Source organism: Amblyomma maculatum, chromosome 10, assembly GCF_055883805.1.
Source record: "Amblyomma maculatum isolate TAMU_Amacu chromosome 10, ASM5588380v1, whole genome shotgun sequence".
Classification (NCBI taxonomy): Eukaryota; Metazoa; Arthropoda; class Arachnida; order Ixodida; family Ixodidae; genus Amblyomma; species Amblyomma maculatum.
The window spans coordinates 147,281,356-147,305,886 of NC_139353.1; the positions used below are offsets into that span (position 1 = coordinate 147,281,356).

The 24,531-nt window shown below is 47.0% G+C and overlaps 1 protein-coding gene and 2 pseudogenes across 1 annotated transcript in view; 2 read left to right on the forward strand and 1 right to left on the reverse strand.

Moving 5' to 3' along the window:
* The window catches only part of LOC146177680 (kynureninase-like), a 92,249-nt gene that overhangs the window by 41,261 nt on the left and 26,457 nt on the right, over positions 1-24,531 (reverse strand). The window lies entirely within an intron of this gene.
* LOC146177681 (uncharacterized) lies at positions 18,343-20,144 on the forward strand (annotated as a pseudogene).
* Positions 21,694-23,695, forward strand: LOC146177682 (uncharacterized; annotated as a pseudogene).

Consider the following 24,531-nt stretch of genomic DNA (forward strand, 5'->3'; position numbering starts at 1 on the left):
GTGTTGTACCGCACTCAGGGGCTTATTAATTGGGCCTAATGGCACCTTTCTTTATCTTATCGCCTTTCCAACAGTGTGCGCGTCAACTTTATAGTCAACTTTAGTGTGAAGCCTATGCAGATACAAGGTTCGTGCTCTGACCCGCAGCACTTTAGAATGAATCGAGACAGCCTGGTTAATTATATTGTATTTGACTCAAGGATTAAGTAAGTTAAATGTAGCACAGGCAGCATACTGTCCGGCGGGTTACTGTAGACGGAGTGTACAACAACTCTGGCCAGACAACTAGACACAAGTATTACCTGAAAATGAGATTACGCTGACACTCTTCAGGATACCTCTCCGCAAAGCAAAGTTGACCATTCACATGTAGAGCGCTGAATGGATTGAGTTTGCCAAGCGCACAACGAGGCACATGCTTCGTGCAACCAATGTCAGAGAACCTGGTAGTGTAGCAATGCGGCAATGACTCTATATAATTTTCTGAATTTCTGATGGGTGTAATGTTGATAAGTGATAAATTAGTAGTATAAGTATGTTTTTCAATGCCAATGAATTTCACCATGTGAGATAAGTTTTACACTCTTGACAAAATTTAAGACTATCAACTATTCATTTTCAGTGACGTGTGCAAGAGACGAATCAGTCACGGCGAAGAGATTGTAAAAAAATTAGAGGGTCTCTTAGATGTCTCTTAAGAGAAGAATGGCGAAAGCCTACCCTTCCTTTCTTATCATCTGTCGTTTGCCTCTTATCGGCGTTCGTTTCAGTGCTACATATAATTATGATTAGCTTACAGGAAAGGATAGGTGCAGTATCTGTCACACACTCTCCGGCAAGTGTGAGTTTGGATGATACATCATCGCTCCTGTCGCCTGGCGTTCCTTGGCGTGCGTTCAAGTGTGGCGTTGCAGATGGCAGGGAGCTAGACAAGAACTAATCTCGTAGAATCTCGCGGAATATAACAGATCTCACGCACAGCTCTCGCGCACGGGATTTTTATTGCGAAAGCATTACTAAGATCACTTTTCAGCCGTTCGCGTAGCGCGGCGGTGCACATGAAATGACCTTTTGCGTAACCCCGTGTGACGTCACGCCGAAGAGCTGGGCGACCAACATGAGCCGTTCGCGAGGGGCGGCGGTGCACATGAAGCGGCGGCCTAACTCCCGGTCTCTCCACTAGGAGCGCCACAGGTGTTGTGATGTCACGCCGAAGAGCTGGGCGACCAACCTGAGCCGTTCACGAAGGGCGGCGGTGCACATGAAGCGGCGGCCTAACTCCCGGTCTCTCCACGAGGAGCGCCAAAGGTGTTGTGACGTCACGCCGAAGAGCTGGGCGGCCAACTTGAGCCGTTCGCGAGGGGCGGCGGCGCACATGAAGCGGCGGCCTAACTCTCGGTCTCTCCACGAGGAGCGCCACAGGTGTTGTGACGTCATATAGTTGTATACGTAGGCGACGGACTCGTGTCGTCTGTGAGCAGAGGCGGTGCACACGACTATGATGGCGCCTACTGCTAAGGCGGCTCGTCGTAATGAGCTGATGAGGTATGTGTGACTCTGGGGCACGGCACCTTCGGGTGTCAATCCCCCTCCCCATCTGACAACGGCGTGCTGCGGAGACAACCGAGGAGCGAGAAGCGAGAAGCGAGACGTGCGAAACAACGTGCTAAATATGCAGCTCGGCGTGAACGTACAGCCTATTTGGCACAAACTTGTCATCCGTGCTTTCGCATTACTCCAATGCAGATTCTGCAGTGCCTTATGATTTTTCTTCCATGAGCCTAGAAAGGCTTCGGCCTTTAAAACTGCGCATCGACGCTGTTAGGTTCTTGCAAGAAATTTGGAATGCTGAAGATTTCTTTACCACTGTAATTATTGCACAGTGGCTCAATCTTATGCAAATCATATTAGGGTTACTTCCAAAACAGAGGCCGGATATAAAACTAGCCCGAAATAAACATAGGTATTGTCTCATTGCGACTATAAAATGTATATTTTCCCAAACAAAACACCGATAGTTAAGCCGTATGAAGCTATTTTGCTCCCCTTCTCAGAAACGACGAGATTGCTCGGAAGACAGCACTTAGGAGAAAAGGAATTCTAATGATTCTAATGGGCAAGCAGTGAAGTACATTGATCTATTTGCATTATATTATACTTTGTGTAACAATTAGATGCTGGACAGATATATTTCACAGACATTCGAGCATTTCTCTAGACCAAAATTTGCTCACTACCACTGTTATGAATGCGCAGAACCCTTCTACAGCATTGGTTTTACGCAAGGTTTAACGCATCAATGCGACATCGGCTGTGACGGATGATGTAGTGGTGGGCTGCGGTGTCGTTGAGGAATAGGATTGTTTAAGGCGCAATCAAATCCCACAGCATAGGAGCGCCGTTCGAAACTGCGGTTTATTGAAATCGCCAATCAAGAGCGAGAGCCCTACAACTGAGACACCACTACAGAAGTTTAACAGCTAAAAAATAAAAAACAATATTACAAATTTAGATAACTATATTGTGCTTTCCGAAGGCAGAATGTGGCCTGTTCACACTGCCGTCTCCTATGCAGCTATCTGCGGTCGAATATTTCAGTAGCTACTGTATTCCAAACAGAAACGGGAATGTACGATTTCTGAGAGTTTGCCTTAAGATTTTTACACGGCAGTGACCTGTTTTGCTGTGACACGGTGCCTCGGGATAACGCACCTCCTGGCCTATGATGAATCCTCGAGCATACTGATGCGTCGCGTCGTTTCCAGGGTGACCCACGTGTGACCCAGGGTGACACAGAAAATTTTGATCGAACGTGCATTTTTGGAGTGATCAAAAGACTTCATAATTTCGGCTGCTGGTTGATGAATTCGATGTTTTGCAAAATTTCGACTGGATTTATTTAAGTCGCTAAAGACGAATTTAGAGTTCATCGTGCCAATCGCCAGAGCTACAGCTGCCTCTTCTGCCTCCTGTGAGGTTCGTGCTTCGTTTATTATTGCTGTTTGTTCTAAGCAATACATGTGATGGTCCAGTGCCAGGCCTCTCTTATCCTCGTATTCTGTCGCGTCGACATACGTCGTTTGTTAGCCTTAGATTAGAATAGTTTTTCTCTAATGATTGGGCACTTGCTACCCGAAGCTGCAGGTGAAACTCCGGGTGCATATCTTTAGGTACGTGCGAGCCACACCAAAACAACGATTCAAGCGCACGTGAGGTGGTGCCAAACGCTGCCTTGCGCACGCCAGTTCGAGAAGCCCTTTCCAACCAAACGTGCCGTCGAAGCTTTCCATTTTGGACTAAAGGTTGCGCTCGACAGTTCACAGCCGTATGAGGTTTTCAAGGGTATTTTGAAACAAATTATGGTGCCCTGGCTTACTTTCGGAAATGCGGTTTCGTGCCTAAAATCAGAAGTACAGTCGACATTACCTATAAATCATAAAGCCGTTGGACAATTAGCACTGGGTGCCCACTGCAAAACCACGAATGGGGCGGTAGAAGGCGGTATGGGCTGGGCATCTTTAGAAGTACGGGAAGCTCAGACTAAAATATTATATGAGGAACGCCTGAGGAAATTGAACACTAACAGATGAGCAGCGAAAGTATTTGAATACTATTTGTATACCTATACTTAAAAAGCGTCGACTCACAATGGAGAAAAAGAACAAGGAAACTAACCAGTAGGTATGCAGGTCACAAGGTCGATGAACAAAAGACAGCGTTAAGCAACAGGTATAAAACAGATGAAGTAAAAATTGGATAAATTCGATGGAAAAGAAAAAGAGTGTGGAATTATACCGAAAGTGGAAAAGGCAGATGAGGAATGAAGCTTTTTTTTGATAACTCAAGAGGCAGTGCCCTACTTTTTGAAGCTAGATCAGGATGCCTTAGAAAACGCAGCTACAAATATAAATTTAACAATGAAGATGACAAATGTGCAATATGTGGTAAATACACAGAAACAATTAACCCTATTATGCTCAAATGTAATGGTATCCATCCGGAAGTCGATGCAGGCGCAGTCACTCTTCCTGAAGCTCTAGGTTTTAGAGACACCAGTGGCCGCGTGAATAATTGTGCGGTGGAAGCTACCGAAAAATGATCGGAAGATTGGTGGCTTAAAAGCAGAAAAGTGGCATAATATTAGTCATGTAGAAACAAAAATTCAGTAAATAGAATGAATCTATAACAATAATTATAATATATGAGGAAAAATGAGCATTACAGCAACTGCTACCATGCTGTTTCAAACTGGACACTCCTATATTTCATCCATCCACCTATCCGTGTGGTGTGGACGCGTGCTTCATCGCTACTCCGATTGCACTTGGCTACCGGAAATGGACGACTGGCGACAGTAGGGGCTTCCGAAAGCGTCCAATAGATGAATTCTCTCTTTTATTAACTTTCTTTAGATTTAAGCTGGAGAGTTTAGCTCCAGCCTAAAGAATAGATTTTAGCTCTTTGTCCTAGTCAATTGGTTTTCATGCCGGCAGCTAGATTTTTTCGGCGCTCATTCGTTAACTATTTTGTTAAGTTGTTAGTTTTTTAGATAATTATTCTTTATCCATGGTTATTGGCATTCGCAGAATTTATTTTTGTATCTTTCCTTTGCAGTCTGTATATGCTGAAAACTCGTAGTAGAAATAATTCAGTTGATATAGGCTTAAATGTGCGACCAAAAAAGGGCAAAGTGTACTTAGTGTGAAGCGCACGTTAATCTCAAGGAAACGCGCTTCGACCCGGTAGGAGAATCGGAAGGCATTGACTCTTTGTGCTGGTGTTGCGTGCCGAATGCGCGCCTTTACAGGTTTGAACTAGAAAAGGTCAGTCAAGTGTCGCGTGTGGAAGCCTTAGAAAATGGATTAGGTTTATTAACCCCTTAAGGGCCAAAAAAAATAAAAAATTATGTTCCCAAATTGCCAAATTTTTTATTACGTAAAATGCTTCAGTAACGTGTCTGAACCACAAAAAAATCCCAGAAAAATTTCTGCCGGAAAATTATACTTTATTAGTCATTACCTGCCCCCTTTTGTGCAATACTCCATACCTTACATTTTTGAGGAGCATTGAGAAATAAAATAATAAAGTCTTGAAGGTACATATAATACGAAGTGACTCAGAATTGCAGTGCAAAAGATGCACCATTGCTTCTAGATGCGTTCAAACTAGATGAGGCCACTATCCGTGCATTAGCGTTCAAAGCATGGCACTGCGCAGAGGGCCTTCTCGCACCGCCAGGTCTGTCCGGCACCATTCACGGGAGCTCGCCATCGTGTCATCGCTGCTGTCTTCCGCTTCTGACTCACTGTCGGTAAAAATGTCATAACTATCCTCTCCACTTGAAGAACAAAAAACGGCATCATCATCACTTGCGCTATCATCCGACGTAGAATAATCTCCCGCAGCAGATCCACGCACGCATGATGCCATGTTTTTGAAAACGTGGGAAACGGGATGCAGGAATTCCGCCATTTAGTGTTCAAATCGCATTCAAGAAAAACACCAACGATGGGACCCGTGCTGCCATCTTTGTTTTATGTGGCAAAGTACCGTTTCAAGAGCTGGGCTCGCTAAAAGCCCCTTGAAACATGCGGAAAAGCTATGACGACCTCCGCTCGTCAACAGCAAAAAAGTGCCGATCGATAAAATGAAAAAAAAAAATTAACCACATTGTCCTTGGAAGCAACGAGAACGAACATGCCAGTGCGAACCACGTGGCTGGGACCTGAACTGGCATGGACGGCAAGAGCAATGTAGGTCAGTCGAGGCCGAACCGACAGAATTATTCAGAAGTACCTACTAATAAGTCGGGAAAGAAGGAAGAAATCAGGAAGAATGTAATTCCCAGAGTGAAGGACACAGATAACCCAAAGCAGGAGCCAACAGTTTTGAGGTAGAGAGAAAACGCCCAGGTGCTCATTGCCGTAGATTACTACATCAGAAAGGCGCAGTCGAGATATCATAGAACGTGTAAAGGGTGATAAGCGAGTATTAGTATAAGACAATCAAAGATATCAAAGGAAGCTTCTGTGCTAAGCTGGGTGTGATAAAGGACAAACAAGGCAAGGACCTCACTGAAGCCTCAGAGATAAAGAAGAGGTGGCAGGAATACACAGAAGAACTGTACAAGTAGGACCCGAATGTGCAAACCCAACATAAGACGGTTGTGATTACTGATCTCGAGCCGGGCATCCTGAAGAGTGAAGTTGAATGGGCCTTAGCCAGCCTTGGTAAGAACAAAGCTAGCGGAATTGATGGCATTCCAGCTGAGTTGCTTGAAAACCTCAACCATGACGCTGTTAACATTCTGCATCCATTATGTCAGAAGATTTGGACAACCCTGCAGTGGCCACAGGATTGGAGGAGGTCAGTTTATATCCCCATTCCAAAGAAAGGCAGTGCCAAAGATTGTTCCAACTACCGCACGATCGCGCTTATTTCGCATGCTAGCAAGGTGACGTTGAAAATCCTCCAAGGTAGGCTGCAGCAGTATGTGGATCGGGAGCTTCCGGACGTGCAAGCTGGGTTTCGCAAGGGCAGAGGAACTAGAGACCAAATTGATAACCTTCGCTGGATCATGGAAAAAGCAAGAGAGTTCCAGAAACCCATCTACTTCTGCTTTATTCATTATGCGAAAGCGTTTGACTGCGTAGATCACAGCAGATTGTGGCAAGCTCTCCAAGAGATGGGAGTTCCAATTCACCTCATCTGTCTCCTCAGGAACCTGTATGAAGGGCAAGAGGCCACAGTCAGAACTGGACATGGTCTAACTGATTGGTTTCCGATCGAGAAAGGAGTGAGGCAAGGCTGTACACTGTCGCCCTGCCTATTTAACCTATATGCAGAGTGCATCATGAGGAAGGCCGGTCTGGACGAGTCTTCAGCTGGAGTGAAGATTGCTGGAAAACGTATCAACAACCTTAGATATGCGGATGATACCACTTTAATGGCAGAAAGTGAAGTGGAACTCAAGAGACTTCTGATGCGCGTACAAGAAGAGAGTGAGAAGTTTGGGCTGAAACTGAACAGTAAAAAAACAAAGATCATGGCGTCTTGCCCTATCAAGTCCTGGAGCATCAATGGACAAGAAGTGGAAGCTGTGACAGATTTTCTCTTCTTGGGCTCCAAGATTACCTCGGAAGGAGACTGCAGCCATGAAATTAGGAGACGCCTGCTTCTGGGAAAGAGAGCAATGGTTAGCCTTGACCGCCTAGTAAAGAGCAGAGACATTAGTCTGCCAACTAAGATCCGTATAACTCGTGCTATGGTCTTTCCAGTTGTGATGTATGAATGCGAGAGTTGGACTGTGAAAAAGGCTGACCGCCGAAGAATTGACGCGTTTGAATTGTGGTGCTGGCGAAGACTCTTGAGAGTTCCTTGGACTGCCAGAAGATCAAATCAGTCGATATTGTCGACCATAAACCCTGACTGCTCATTGGAGGGTCAAATTTTAAAGTTAAAGCTCAGCTACTTTGGTCGTCTGATGAGAAGAGAGGAGTCGCTGGAGAAAGATTTGATGTTGGGAAAGGTTGAGGGTCGCCGGAGAAGGGGTAGGCAGCGAACGCGTTGGTTAGATGGCATCCTCGAGGCACTGCAGATGAAGTTATGTGATGTTGGGGAGATAGTGAGAGACGGGAGGCGTGGCGTGACATGGTCCATAGGGTCACGAAGAGTCGGACACGACTGAACGACTAAACTGAAGTTGGAACCTTACCAGGGATGACAATGAGAGCCGAGCTGAAAGAAACCAAAAAAAGGCCGTGAAAAAACTCCGCACTGCGCAGTATGGTGATAGTTGCCGCGGGAATGAACGACGTCCTAAATGGTGACACTGCAGGAGTGATGGAAAGTTAAGCTCAGGGAGTTGATGATATCAGGGCGATAGCACAGCAAGCGCAGATCATTGTGTGCACAGTACCGGAGGTTCTAGGAACGAAAGGAAAGCTTGCAAAGGACGTTTTTGTAGTGAAAGTTAACCATAACTTAAGAAAGTTAAGCTTGGAGAAGCGTTTTGAAGAGGTTGACGTAATCAGGAAGGTGCATAGCGCAGGTTTTGGCAGGTGTTGTCATTGAGATGGCATCCATTTAAACAGAAGGATGGGAGCAGAGGTCGCCTGGGGCCTGGCAGGTAGGGCTGTAACTGTTTCATGGGGTCCGCGAGGGCTCCGGTCGCAGGGGTAGTTGGAAGTGAAGCATAAGAAAGATTAATAATGTTTGCTGAGGCCCAAAAAATGGAAAAGAGGAGGTCGAGAAAGAAAAGTACAAAATAGAGATTTAAGACTAGGATAACCTACATAAAGTGCAAGGAGGTATAAAGAGAGCGAAATGGCTAGACATAGAACAGCAGTTGAAGGATGACGAAATAGTTGTGTACGCTCTATGCGAGACTCATCTTAGCGATCTAGAAAATCCGCCGTTTATAGAAGGCTACGCCACGGAAGGGTGCAGCAAAAGGAGAGCGGAAAAATAGAGGGGAGAGGTATAGGTACATTGATACAGCAAGGAACAAATTGGCAAAGAATAAAATCATCTTGCAAAGACCATATCTGGGTATCAGGAACAATTGCCGGCATACGAACATGGCTGGGGGTAGTTAATTTAGGCACATGACACCAATGCAGGCAGGGAAACAAGAATCTCGTTGAATGTCTTAGTGACGATATAAGCCAGTTTGGAGACATGGTCGATGTTATTATAGTGAATGACATGTACGGCCACATCGACGATCTGAATGGATACACGGATTGTGACAGGAACCAAATGCTAGATTTCTGTAAGCGATCGACACGACCTAGGTATTGTAAATAAGGAAATAAAATGTGAGGGACAAATCACATGGGAACTCCAGATCAGGCAGACGACTGTTGACTACTGTCAAATCTCGCAGGGAATTTATAGCAAGGAAAATAAAACCGCAGCAGACACAAAACGGAGGCTGGAGACAACACAGGGCAGGTAGCCTGGGAAGTGATCATAAACGTATTAGTCTGCAGATGAGGCCCTTGATGAAAAGAGAAATGGAACTTAAACAAAAAGTAAACACAATATAAACGACGATCAAATAACGCAGATAATAGCAGACATAGAGGAAGCAACAGAGAAAAGCCTCATGGAAGACTGTGATTGTGAACAGATAGAACTACTCATAAGGAGAAAAATTAAGGAGGTTAATGTAGCGAACCGCTGAAATGGAAAGAGGAAGCCACGGAGCTATTGGAATAAGGAAATCAGAAAAAGCCATTGAACAACGACTTGCAGCTTCAAGGGAACACAGAGAGGCAAAGAAAGCACAGGTATCTCAGGAGGAAATAGACAAAAAATGGGAATCATATCAACAAAAGAAACTTGATGTACAGGCCCTCGTCCAAAGCAAAATAAAGGAGTCCACCGATCGCTGGATGGCTGACATACACGATGCCACTGGAGGAGGACCAAGAAAATTCTGGAACCACATAAACTACGTAGGTAAAAAGAATCAAAGAAAGCAAGACCGGATTCAAGATAACGAGGGAAATTGTTTACAAGGAGACAATGCAGTGATCTACATTACATCAGTTATGGCCGTGTCATTTAAGAGCGACGATAGTGCAATCTCTGCAAATAAGGAACCAACACAAGATAGCAGAATACAATGGAGCTTAGAGCTGACTCATCGAAACGAAAGAAGGCAAAAAAATTAGACCCAAATGCACATTTTCAGGAATAGATGTCGATCAAGTTGATTAGTGAACTTGGTCCAAGAAGCAAGGAAGCGTTTTTAAAAGCTTTGGAAACAGTTATAACGAATAACTGGGGTCAAGTGGATTCAACTAGCACAGAACCGGGTTAAGTGGAGAAATATGGGAGAGGCCTTCGCCCTGCAGTGGGTATAATCAGGCTGATGATGATGATGATGATAACGAATAAGCAAATTCCGAGCAGCTGGCGGCAGAGCAAAATGAATTTGGATTATAAACGGAAAGGCGATAGGTTGCGCATAAAATCCTACAGGCCGATTACCATAACAGCTGATATATACAGGTTGGCCATGCAGGCGGTGAAATAAAGATGCAATCATAGGTAGAAGGTAAGAAGATACTCGGAGAACTTCAGAACAGCTTTAGAAATGGTAGGCGCTTAGATGATAGCCTTTTCGTGCTTACCCAATGCATCGAAATATATAGAGTGGAAAATGGACCTTGGTATTGGACCTCCCTGACAGGGAACATAAACTGGGAACTCCTGTGGAACATTATAAAAGAAGAATGTATCGGTCATGAGATAACAGATTTCCTCAGGAAATATACCGCAATAACAAAGTTGATATTACATGGGAAGCATAAGAAGTACGGAAGCTGTTACGGTATGCAAAGGATTAAGACAAGGTTGTACTCTATCACCGCTGCTGTTCATGCTTGATATGATAAATTTAGAACGGAGGGTACAAGAAAGTAACATGGTTTTAATCTTTCATACAGAATAGGTAGAAAGGCGGTAGAGCAGTGCCTCCCCGATTTAATGTATGCAGACAAAATTGTGCTGCTAGCAGTGGGTCAGGAAGAATTGCAAACTCTAGTTAAGTATTGCGGTGACAAAGGGGACGCTCTAATCTTCTGTTTTAGCGCAGTTACGTCGGGTCTGATAATTTTCAACGGCTCAATTGTTTAGGATTTTAAAACACAAGGCCATGAAATACCCCGAGTGGCAGAATATAAATGCCTCGGGGTAGGTTAAACGAAGGATCGGCATACATTGAAAAGCATGAGCAATCACTTAAGGAAAAAGGGCGAAGACATTCAAGGATAATGTTGCTTAGGGTTGCCTGTGGGGATACAACAGGTATCACGTTTTGAGGCGTACTTGGAAATGAATTATGGTGCCCGGGCTTACTTTCGAAAAGGAGGTTTAATGCTTAAAATCAAGAGTACAGTCGAAATTAAAAATCAATCAGAGAGCCGTCAGACGATTAGCATTGGGTTACCAAGGGAAAATCACAAATCAGGCGGTACAGGAAGACATGGGCTGTGCATTTTTTGAAGTACGGGAAGGTCAGAGTAAAATATTATATGAGGAACGCCTGAGGAAATTGGACAGTAACAGAGGCGCAGCTAAAGTATTTAAATACCTATACCTTAAAAGCATTAACTCAAAATGGATGAAATGTACAAGAAATACATAGGAGACCCTACTCCGGCTTGCCAAACTTCATATGCGGGTCAACCAAACCCCTCCCTTGACTCCCCCATAACACTGGCGGAGGTCTACTCAGCCGCCCGTACATTTGCAAGAAACACTGCCCCTGGAGGAGACAAAGTAACCTACGCTATGATTAGGAACTTAAGCACCGAACATCTGCAAGACCTAACGAAGTGCATCAACGAAGAACTGTGGGAGAAGGGACAGGTCCCATCAGCTTGGAGACACGCGGATATCATCACCATACCAAAGGCTGGAAAGCCACCGGCTGTGGAGAGTTTCCGTCCTATCTCCCTCACTTCTTGCCTGGGAAAACTTTATGAAAAAGTAGTCCACCTAAGGCTCCAAAATTACATCGACGAAAACAACATCTTTCCTTCCTGCATGCTGGGCTTCCGCAAGGGACTCTGCACGTAAGATGCTTTCTTCCGGATTAGGGAAGAAGTCATCAACACCATACCCCGAAAAGGCGAAAATTTCATTCTGGCACTAGATCTCAAAGGCGCATTCGACAACATTGGCCACCAAACCATATTGCACGAAATAAACAATATCAACTCGGGGAGAAAATCTTCAAATACGTGAAGGCTTTCCTCTCAGATCGCGCAGCCACCATAGGAATTGGAGAGATCCGATCACCAAGAGTACCCATGCCGAACAAAGGTACACCGCAGGGTTCTATAATCTCTCCAATGCTATTTAACATAGCAATGATAAATTTAGCACTGATATTGGCTTCACTTCCCAGTCGGAAAAAGCTACAGAAAATTTTCTGATGTTACGACAGAATTTCTGTGCGGTTTTTGACGGGAAACCTGTTGTGACGACATAACCTTCTGTAATAACATCAGAAATTTCTGTAGTTACGACAGAAAAGTACTACAGAACTACAGGCAACAGAAATATACTACAGAAAAACTACAGAACTACAGAAAAACTACAGAACTACAGAAAAATCTGATGGTTACAACAAAACTACAGGATATTTTGTCGTATTTTGGACAAAGTTCTGTAGTTTTTTTCGACTGGGTTTATACGCGGACGACATCACCATCTGGGCTACTCAGGGATCCTTGGCGCAAAAAGAAGAAGATCTGCAAGCCGCTATAGACCTAGTCGAGGAATTTGCCGGGGAGAGCGGTCTTCAATGCTCCCCAGAAAAATCCGAACTTATCAGACTACACAGAAGAAATTACAAGTCCCCAGGAGAAATTCAGCTCTCTGAGACCAGATAATTCAAGAGAAGGACAAGATCAGAGTTTTGGGGCTGTGGTTTCCAAGAAATTTGAGAGTGGATTATACAATCAAAACACTCAAACCCACAGTCAACCAAATTTCCAGAATGATTAGAAGGGTGACCTGGCACCGGAAAGGTATGAGGGAGGAGGACACCCTCCGCCTTGTACAAGCCCTAGTCGTTAGCAGGATTACCTACGGGCTCCCATATCACGAAATTAGATTCACTGATAAAAGGGCCATTGACACTATCATAAGAGGAGCCTATAAAACGGCCCTAAACCTCCCGCCAACAACATCAACGGAACGTCTTTGGGCACTCGGAGTGCACAACAACTTCGAGGAGCTCAAGGAGGCGGTTCTAGAGAGTCAGAAACAACGCCTCACAACAACGCAGGCGGGTAGGGAAATTCTGTCAAAACTAGGGCTATGGCAGGCACTAAGAACTTCTGAGATCAAATCACAAATTCCGACATCCACAAGAAACAACATTTATGTGAACCCGATACCCAAGCACATGCACCATGAGTTACAGAAGGGTCGAAGGAAAGCCAGAGTAAAATTATTGGAAAAACAATTGTCTAAAGACGCGGAAGTTGTCTACGTGGACATAGGGGCTTACGGCGAACCTGGCAGGTTCACAATAGCTGCAGTTGACCACAAGAAGAGGCCAATTATTCAGGCTTATATCTATGCCAAGGATCCTGCGGAAGCGGAATCACTGGCAATAGCCGTCACCATAAAAACACAAGACAACCAAAAGAAGTCATCACACGTAGTGACGGACTCCCAACCAGCCTGCAGGGACTACCTGGCCGGAAAACTTCACAAAAGAGCGTGTGCAATATTACGTTCCATCTCGCAGACGCACACAATTACATGGACACCTGGACACGAAGGCCTAGAAGGAAATGAGGTAGCGAACGATCTAGCGCGAGCTCTCACAAACCGGACGGATCCCCATCCCTACCTCACCTCTCTCCTAGGACCCTACGGCGACAGGCTGGAACACCTACGGTTAGAAAGAAGAATTTTCTCACCACCACACAAACAACTTCCTTCCTCGGACGCTATAGACTGGAGAAAAATACAAACACATTCCCTAATCTTCAAATTTTAAATAAGACAAGCCCAACAAAATACACGAGTTACTGTCCTTGGTGCGGTGCAAGCCCCACACTCTATCACATCTCTTGGGAATGCCAGGACAAACCTGACCTAACGTTAATAGTGACATGCCCGACACACGAGCAGTGGGAGGCAGCCCTGACCAGCGACAACCTGGACCAGCAAGCCTGGATTATCCAGCTAGTCCGCAAGTCAGCTGCTGCCAGCGGAGCCCTGAACTAAGGCACCGACCACCCAGCTCCTGCGAATTTTTACTGATTTTTATGCTCATTAAAAGCTTTCTCTCTCTCTCTATCCAGTAAGTACGCTAGTCACAAGGACGAAGAAATAAAGAGCGTTAAGCAACAAGTGAAAAGCACAGAAGGTAAAAATTGGATAAATTCTATGGAAAAGAAACAGAGTGTGGAACTATACCGAGAGTGGTAAAGGCCGATCAGGAAGGAAGCTTTCTTTGATAACTCAAGACGCAGTGCCCTACATTTGGAAGCTAGCTCAGTGTGCCTTAGAACACGCAGCTAAGAACTTTTACCATGTAGAAGACACATGTGCACTATGTGGTAAATGCACAGAAACAATTAACCCTGTTTCTCGAATTGAACGTTATCCGCCCTGAAGTTGATGCAGGCTCAGTCACTGTTCCTGAAGCTCTGGGGTTTAGAGATACCAGTGGTCGGGTGAATGTACTTGCGGTTGAAGCTAGCAAAAAACGGTTGGAAGATTGGTGGCTTAAAAACAGAAAAGTGACATAATGTTAGCAATGTAGAAACAAAATTCAATGAATAGAAGGATGGTATAGCTAACCAATCTAAAACAATAATTAAGATATAGAGGAAAAAAATGACCATGATAGCAACTGCACCACCCCGTTTCAATGGGGACTCTCCTATATTCCATCCATCCAGGTTGGATTTTGCGCCGCCCCGTCACTGTCCCTCTATCGATGCGTTGTGCACATTTCTGGCTTGATTGTTGTTTTACTGTATTTTTTTAGCGCTTCTAGGAAGCGACTTTACGTTTTTCTCAACGGGGGTGCCAATTGAGGTTCTCGTTTAAGCTCCCGTCGAAAATGAAAGTGTTGTTTACACTACATGCGTCGGTATCCGTGCTTCACCTTGGGATTGGAATTCCTTGTTCTTTTCACTCAAACATGGTGTGAAGACTGGTTATTTGGAGGGGAGAGCTGGCCAGTTGGGACACATCCTATAGATTGAAACCAGCGGTAAAACGCAGACACAGAGAGGTACACAGGCCAGCGCTGGACTAAAGACTGAGTTTAAATTTAAGGAATTCTCACTCTTACATAACCTGCAGCTCCCACTGCAGGTTATAGTTTCCCTCCCACTGGTTTCAGTCTTTATACGGACTGGTTATGCGCATACTAAAGGGGGTCTGAAAATAGCACAGTTCGGTATTTCCAATGATCTTGCTCTAGGAAAGCAGTGGGAAATCAACCTCCGGTGCTGGAACACGAGGCTGTATGAGAGCTGTGCTGTTTGTGAGCTCCATTTCAAAGGAAAAGTCCGTATTCCTCGTATCCCTCGTATCCGTACCCCTAGCAGTATCGATTCCCCAACGCCGTACCGACGCTGTTGTGGAATCTGCCTGCCAGTCTATCAAAAATATACCGAAAGACAAAAAACAAAAAAGAGACTCTCTGACATTGAAACTCACTGGTCCTCGAAAACAAAATTTTCAAGTTTGCCCGATATACCCGTATCAATAAAATAAGAGCAGGAGTCGGCCTCAGACAAGCAGAAGCAAATTTTATACCAGGCCTCAGCGTCCCCAGAATCAAACTATGATGTCTCAACATATAGGTCTCGACTACCTCCACATCTGATGAGCAATATATGTTAAAGGCTTGAAGGCATGCCACCGAAGTTTTCGGCGAAACACCTGTTTCTGGACCAGTATGGCTCAGCTTTTACTGCGCTTCAATGCTGCGTTAAAAAACGGAAATTGTCTTAGACAAGGTCGTCATAATTCCTTAATGGCCATTGAGTGCCCTCTTGCCAATAATAAGAGGGCTTTCGCTAGACGAAAAGCTATCTTCAGAACTGGAAGCAGAGGGTGTCTTTGAGCATGTTGAGCCGCTTCAGCTGTGTACATGAACATTGAAGACCCAGGAGTAAGACAGCCCCTACCTCACAAAAACCCTTAAAGGTCATGCTGTCATACGTGATGACACATGTTTCACCAATATATGTATATACCTGCTTAACTAAAGTGACTAAACCAGGTATACTTTCACACGTTTTTTTTTCTCATTCAAATTTTTCTTGCAAGTGAGTTGTTGCAGATATTTGGGTCAATTTGGAAGCAGTTGGAAAAAAAACAGTGCATCTTTACAAGTGCAAGATGCGTATCCTGTAGGTAGATCAGAAAAGCTGTGTTGACATGCCGTTTTAGGGTGCAACGGAACATTTACAGGTCAGCTCGGTCATGTGCACAGAAGTTTAAAGCCTTAATTGTCACGGAAGAACAAGTGAGTTGTGAGGCGTCTTCAGATCACAACTGCAGCCTTGGAAAAAGCGCAGAAACATGCATGCAGCTTTTATAGGGGAGAAAATGTTCAACAAAAACATTGCGATGCTACCCGGCCGCACGGCAGCAAGATGCTGTTCGACAATGCTTTGCTGCTGCACGGGTGAAACCGCAGGGCCTGCGCTACAGCAGCAAATGGGTGCTGTTTAGAAAACGTTTTATTATCATAGAAATTCACATTAGGCATTCATATGAGCAGCGACAAATGCCCAAGACAGAAAATGCACATGATTAAGAACAATTAAAAGTGCACAAAGATATAGCCCAACGAACAAATACACCACAAATCAGTATTTACACAGAGAATCAAATCTGGCTGTTCGTGATGATGATATAAACAATTTTGAATGGCAATGTACATGAAGGTATAGACAGTGTAGAATAATGTGCCAAATAAAATACAGATAAACATATACAGAAATCGCATGCACAGTAGGTATTACACGTGTGTGTTGCAATGCATACAGCTGTGGGCTGACACTTGAATGCATAATAATGAAGTTGAAGAGCCCAGAGGTTTATCAACACATGAAAAAAAAATGACATATCCCCTGTCTATCAATTAATCAAGGCTGCCATGAAACGTTATACCGATCATCATTCAATCTTCAATGCCAAAGTTCCTGTCACGAATCAAATGCCAGTACACCACATGCTACTAGTATTAACGTTAAGTATTAATAGAAACAGCTGTATAACCGCTGGATGTGCAGCGTAATATAAGTTCTTTAAGGGAAATATTGCAGGCATGAGTGACACTATGTGCTCATCCTGACGTGCCAGGCGTATTGATTAACGTTGCTTGAAAATGTTGACAGGACAAAAATATAGTTCCACTTAAGATCTGTTTAGCCATTTCAGCAATACCCACGCAAATGTTGCGATAAAACTTTCATTTGTCGGTGCGGCTACTGCAACGCCGACCGAGCGTGGCACTGGTTCTTACACGTGAAGACGCGCGCAGCGCCACCAACTGACGCCGCGCCCTGTCGATACCGGTGGGGACACCTCGAGCGTTGCCTGTGAGCACACCGGAGACGTTTTTTTCCGGGAACGTATCTTCCGGCGACCTTTTTTCCGGAGACGTTTCTACCTACACCCGTTCTAACTTGTTGCGCAATTAGCTTTTCGAAGACAGTTTAGCACACTTACTACAGATATTGGCCTGTAACTACCCGGTTGGTTTGGATTTCCTTCTTTATATATAGGTACCACTTTAGCAATTTTAAGTGTATCTGGGTAACAATTATCTTCTATGGAATGGTTGAACAAGTGAGGTAAGTAAGAGCCAGGAATATCAATGATTTTTTTAATTACCGGTGTCTGTATGCCATCAAGACCAACGGCTTTATATACTGCCACTTTACTGACAACAAACCTTATATTGTCAGTAGAAATGTCCTGAATATAGAAATTATTACGCACAGTGAAAGGTACAAATGAAGCAGGCGCTTGCAATGTAAACTGACGAGTAAGACTAGAACCAACGTTGATGAAGTAATCGTTAAAATCATTAGCAACACGTGGGGAGATATTGGCGGGGGCGACATTTTGTCGTTCAGCCCGAATCACATTCGTGACTATTTTTCATAGTTGTTTTGTGTGCTGCTTGTTTTCCGTAGCTAGTTTTTTATAATACAGTTTTCTTGATTTTCTAATCATTGCTACTGACTTATTCCTGTGATACTTAAATGGCTAGCGGTTATGCTCATTTGTTTAATTTTTCTTGCATCTCTCATAATATGCATCCGTACTCTTCAGAACAGCAAGTATGTCCCGAGTTATCATTGGGCATATGGGGTCGTCAAAGTTATGCTTAAGTTGGTTGTTTGGTTTGTAGGGTTTAACGTCCTAAAGCGACTCAGGCTATGAGAGACGCCGTAGTGGAGGACTCCGGAAATTTCGACCACCTGGGGTTCTTTAACGTGCACTGACATCGCAGAGCACACGGGCACCTTGCTTTTCGCCTCCATCGAAAAGCGGCAGCCGAGGCCGGGATTCGATCCCGCGTCCCTGGGAACAACAGTCGAGTGCCGTCACCACGGTCTCCTCTCAGCCGGCGCACGAATCGGACGTGCTCCACGACCGTTCCAAGGCATCGCTGTTTCCCATCAGCCGCGCCGCCCCCTAAACGGGCCTCCCGAGACGCCACACGTCTGCAGGGGAGCCTCACCAGTTTTGAAGCCTTCGCCTCGCCACCGCGGTGCCAAGTCTAACATGACGAGGCCCGTGTCGGCCCCGGTCGAGGATCCCTCGGCCATGGCTGCTCCAAATCAAGTGACCGGATACGACCCGTAGACCCTACGGATCGTAAACATGGATACGGTCCAAACCGAGGATACGGCTCAAACCGTGGCACCTCCACCTACTGAGGAGAATACCTTCAAGATATGGCCCGCGTCTGGCGCGGACAGAAGAACACGGCGGCGACAACGAGGAATGCCGGTATTGGTGCGACCGAGCAGCAAGCGGCGGCTCACTCCGAGCATGCGCAGGGCGGGAATGCACTGCACACAACCTCGAAGCGCGCCAAGCAACTCCGGCAGTGGCCGCAGAGCACCCCACGCATCGAAAAGGACGACATGATCGTCGTGCTAAAACCACGAGAGACTCTCGACCTCAAGGCAACTTTCCGTCCTGGACAGGCCGGCGCTGCAATACAGAGCATCCTCGGGGATGATGCAAATGCGGGACTTGCGGTGTGGCCCGCCTGGGAACACACTGAAATCAGTGGTCGCAGCGGAGAAACTACTCCGGGATATTATGCTGCCGGTCGTGGGACGTCAGCTACCATTCCGGGGACATCGCAAACTCTCCGGTGAGTTCTGTCAGAGCGTCATGAACGTCTCCCCAGACGAAACAAACGACACTATCAAAAGGAAACGCAGTTCCGAACAAAATGTGTTATCTGTGCGCAAACTAAGGGGATCGCCGGTCGCTGTGATAACATTCGCTGTTACCAAGGTACCACGGACGGTGCTCTACAGCTACGAGCGGCTTCCTGTTCGTCTCTACAAGAAAACTGTACCTGTGTGCCACCGCTGTGGCACAGTGGGTCATCGGGCCGACACCTGCCCGCGACCGCAGCTAGGGCGCTGTGGACGCTGCGGAATACAAGTTCCTGCTGCACACCTGATGGCCCAGCAGAACACCAGTGTACTCCGAGCTACCTCCTCTGCGGAGGAGACCACCCAACTGGAGCCCCCGGCTGTGCCGGGCGGTTCCGAAAGGGCATCAAACCAGGCGGCCAGCCCGGATCCAAGCCTAAGCAGCTTTCTGCTTCCATGGCTGGCCATAAGAAAGCGCCATCTGAGAAGCAGAAATCCAAGAAATCTCGGACTGAACCACCTAAAACTCCAAAGTCCGGGACCATGGCGAGGCTCCCGGTCCTCAAGCCCGAGGACTTCCCGCCCTTGGCAGCCGCTCAACCACAGGTGAGCAGTTGGAGCGGGGCAGTCTCGGCTCCCCCTCATCTTCGCTCCCCTATTGAAACCGCCCTACAGCAGCAGGTAGAGGAACTAAGGCGCCAGAACCAAATTCTAGCGCGCAAAATTCAAGAACTAGAGGCCAAGCAGGTAGGGCCATCCGAGCCCATTGAAACCGAGCCAGAAGACGAGGATGACAGATCATCAGTAAAATCTTGACTAACTAGCTTCCCGCGGCAGTCTGCGGACCCGGTAATTGTATCAGTTCCCACTGCCGGCCCCGAGGGCCTCGAGGCCCTGCAATGCCAGACTGAGCAACTAGAGGTGGGAGTGGCAGCCCTCCCGAATCAAATCATGTCGGCAGTCCGCGAGTCCTTCGAGGACATGTTCAAGGCGGCCCTAACGCAAGCACTCCCCGAAAGTGTGGCCCATGTCACTTACTCGGTCCTTAAGGCCGTGCAGCCCTGGGTCAGCACCCAATTTAAGAACACTTGCTGCGTCTCTCCGCTCGAGCGCAAGATAGCTTCCCGTCAGTCAGCGGAGGAAAACTATTCAGGACCGGCTCCCTGTGGGTCGGCGCAGTCCCCGACTGGGGCTGAGCCGCCTACCGCCCTGAGCCAGGCCCCTGTCCCTTAAAATAAATACAACAACATGGCTAGCCGACCTAACAGGAAAGCAAAAAAATTTGAAATATTGGAGATCATCCAATGGAACTGCAGGGGCTTCAGGGCATGGAAGAAGCGGTCACACTTCCAGCTCTACTTGCAGTCCCTGGGTGACATGCCGGCACTGGTTGCCCTGCAGGAGCCCGGCGTGGACGCTAAAATCTCAGGCTACAGCACTTTCCAGGGGGGCCAGTCGACGTGCATCCTCGTGAACAAGGCTTATACCGCAGTTCAGGTCGACTTAGACTTGAGCACCGAGCATGAATACACAATGGTCCGGGTGCTGCCTCTCAGACGCCACGACCCGTCAATACATATCCTCGATATATACTACCCCCCGGGTGAGCCGCGCGCAACTTTCAGTGAAATTTTCATTCGCGCGATCAAGCTTACCGACAAAGAACTCCTAGTGATCGTTGGAGACTTCAATGCTCCAAGCCTTCACTGGGGCTATCACTTCGAAAAAGCTAGAGGACGTAAGCTGGTGGAGCTCATCTCCACTCTTCGCCTCACGTTGCTCACAACCCGGCATACCCCACCCGAGTGGGGAACTCGGTAACCCGTGACACGTGTCCTGACCTCTCTCTTGTTAAAAATACTACAGGCTCTGCTTGGGAGAACTTGGGCGATTCTCTAGGCAGCGATGATTGCCTTCTCTGTGTTACACTCCTAGCAAAGGCAGCGCGAAAAAAATGGGGTCAAGCCAAGCTGACCGATTGTCACAAATTTCGAAAGCAAATAATCCCTCCGGTACACTTTTCCGACGGCTACGCGGAGTAGGCTAAACACATAGACGACATTCGGAAGCAACACGTCACTACACTACAAACTACCGAAGAGATCCCCGCAGTGGACACACACCTCCTGCACTGGTGGGAGGCGCGCCGGAGCTTAACTAAACGGTGGAAAAAGCAGAATACTAATCGCAAACTACGCTCCCGCATAGCTCAACTCACAGAGCAGGCTGCGTTGTATGCTGCCCAGCGCTCAGATTCAAATTGGATAGCACGCTGCGACGTTGCAGCTAATCAGATGAGCTCGAAGAGGACATGGCGTCTCCTTCAAAATCTCATGACCCCTTTCAAACGAGAGGGGAGACGCAAAAACGGCTTCGGCGGGCTCTGCACGAGTACCAAGGTATGACGGCGCAGCTTGCGGACACCCTGTGCGACAGATATCTCTGTCGTACGGGGGACCCGACTGGGCCCGAGCAGACGTACTCTGGCAAGCCTAATCAAACACTCGATTCTCCTTTTGAGTTGCACGACCTTAAGACGGCCTTAGCTGAAATGCGCCTAGGTACGGCTCCGGGACGGGATCCCATAACAGTGAACATGTTAGCGAACCTCCCAGACTCAGCGTACCTCCATTTGTTAGAATTCATGAACCAAATCTAGGAATGGCGTCCACTCCCTCCCGAATGGAAAACGTCACTTGTGACGTTCATCCCCAAAGCAGGTATTGCCGTGAATACGGACAACCTGAGGCCTATATCACTGACATCGTGTGTGGGCAAACTAATGGAGACGCTGGCACGAGATCGCCTCTCTCCATACATAGAGGCCAATGGCTTCTTTGCAGCAACCATGTTTGGGTTTCGCCCGTATATGTCCGCGCAGGCCATCCTCCTCCAGCTACACAGAGACGTAATACAGCCCACAGCTATGCAACGCAATGATAAAGCCATCCTCGGCCTTGATCTGAAGGGGGCTTTTGACAATGTTAAACACAGTAGCATCTTGGACAACTTGAGCTCAACCAATTGTGGAGCTAGGGCCTACGCGTATGTAAGAGATTTCCTCTCTAAACGCCAGGCCTTTCTTCAGATTGAGGACAAGGAGTATGGCCCTTACGTCATGGGAACACGGGGAACCCCTCAGGGAGCGGTACTATCACCACTTCTGCTGAACATAACTATGATGCGCCTCCCCAAGCCAACTGGCACGGGTGGAAGGAATTCAACATGCATTATATGCAGATGACATTAATATCCGGACCACCGACGGGAGCCTTGGGGAAATGGAGGAGCGTCTTCAGTGGGCCGCTTCCATAGTCGATGCGTATGCTATCGACTGTGGGCTCCAATATGCTCCAGCCAAATCAGAGCTTCTGCATGTTAGAACGAACCCAAAAGATAACACAGCAATACACATCTCTTTGTCGGGAGGTCCTATCAGAGAGGTGGAGGAGCTCCGGATTCTGGGCCTGTTCATTCACCACAGACTCAGAAGGGACTCCACTATTGCAAAACTCAAGAAGGTAGGCGAACAGGTAGGGCGCATGATTCACCGCGTCTCCAACAAGCGGGGCGGTCTGCGGGGCAGGGACGCGCTTCGGCTTGTCCATGCTTTCGTGACTAGCCGGATCCTCTACGCCGTGCCATACCTTCGCACTACTAAGCAACACGATGAGCGAACAGACGCCATCATCCGCAAGGCAACTAAACGAGCCCTGGATCTCCCGGTGGCTAACTCTAATGCAAAACTCAAGGCGTTGGGGGTGCTCAACTCCTACCAGGAGCTGCGGGACGCCCATCTCATGAACCCGTATACGCGGCTCATGCAGACGGCACCCGGGCGCCGCCTGCTTAGCCGCTTACGTATCCAACATTATTGCACTCCAGAGGGGTCGAGGCGTATGCCAGATCTGTGGCGCGATATCCTCTGGGTATCTCCGCTACCCCGTAACATGGACACCGACACGCACGAAAGCAGACGACAAGCGCGGGCTCGGGCGCTTGAGGGGCGGTATGGCTCTCGACCCGGTGTATATTATGTGGACATGACAGGGCCGTCGCCTACGGGATTTTACACGGCCGCTGTTGGTCATCGGGAAATGCACGCTGATGTACTCTCCTTGCGAGCACAAAATTCAGCGCGAGCCGAGGAAGTAGCGATAGCGCTTGCTGCCGCGGACCCGATTTCAAGGATGATCATAACGGACTCCCGAAAAGCGTGTGTTCATTACTTAGAAGGGGAGATCTCCCCCTTAGCGAGTAAAATTCTAAGGCGGACCGCCACAGCTCCAACGTCAAAGAAAATAATTTGGGCTCCTGGCCACCAGGGCTTACGAGGTAACGAAACCGCTAACGCGGCTGCCCGAGCGCTTACTAACCGGGCTCCTCATCAAAAAGCTCTTCTGACTCGGAGACACACCAACGGCTTCTGCAGTTCAAAGAAATCATATAGCGACAACCACCGCCTTTTCCCGGCTCATGCAAAGGGGATGAGTAAGGCGGAGGAACGAACTTTAAGGCGCCTGCAAACAGGCACTCTACTCTGTCCTGTAATCTTAAAGCATTATGATCCCAACACGGATGGGTGATGCCCGCAATGTGGAGGGACTTGTGATGTCTTCCACATGGTGTGGGCATGTACTTGAAATCCTCACCTCCCCCCTTCCCCTACCCCTTCCAGGGAGGCATGGAAGACTGCCCTCCTCAACTGCTCCACACTGGAGTCTCAACGGGCTCTGATGAAACGGACGCGAGACGGGGCCTCGTCATGCGGTGCCCCGGACTAGGGACGCCGACCATGTAGCGGGGCCCCTCTGTGGCTCCCAAACTCCAATTAACCAATAAATGTTTCCACCACCACCGTCACCACTGCGCCACCCTGGCTGGCAGTTACGCTCGAGATATACACACGTAGAGTGGGTGATTGCACTGCTAATATAACCAACAAAATTTTTTAATTCAATATTTACGTTGTCATCAACCATGTTTTCAAAGTTAATACACTCAACTATGTTTCTAACTCTCACATAATCAATACGGGAAGATTTCTATGGGCGAGTGCGACTAGGCGGTAACATGCAGGCTCTAGGCAGCAACATAAATGTGGGAGAATGATCGGCAATAACAGCATCGCATACACCAGCTCGCAAATTCATGTCAAAGTTACACAGCATATGGTCTATGAGAGTTGCGGATTGACTCGTTATCCAAGTCGGAGAGTTAATAACATTTTTTAGATTGAATGATTGGAGCAGAAAGACATAGTCACTGCACTCGCCTGATAACAGATCAATTTTGAAATCGCCGAAAATTACAATGGGATTATTCGTAGTCGCAGACGGCATCAGAATTGCTTCCATTTCAGAAATGAATTTCTGCAAAGTAGAGCTTGGAGGTCGGTACCTCACACCAATAATGAGTCCCACTGAAGCCTAAAGAAAAGGGCTTCAGTTCCATCACTACTGTATCTTTTTTACCTTGGAGCCGTAGTAGCCAAGTCCAACTTTGAGAAAAAAGGCAACGCCCCCACCACGTGTAAAACTGCTCTCAGGCAGCGATAGTATTTCGTATCCCGATGTGAAAACTGATTCCCGTTCTTTCAACCACGTTTTTGAGACAGCGA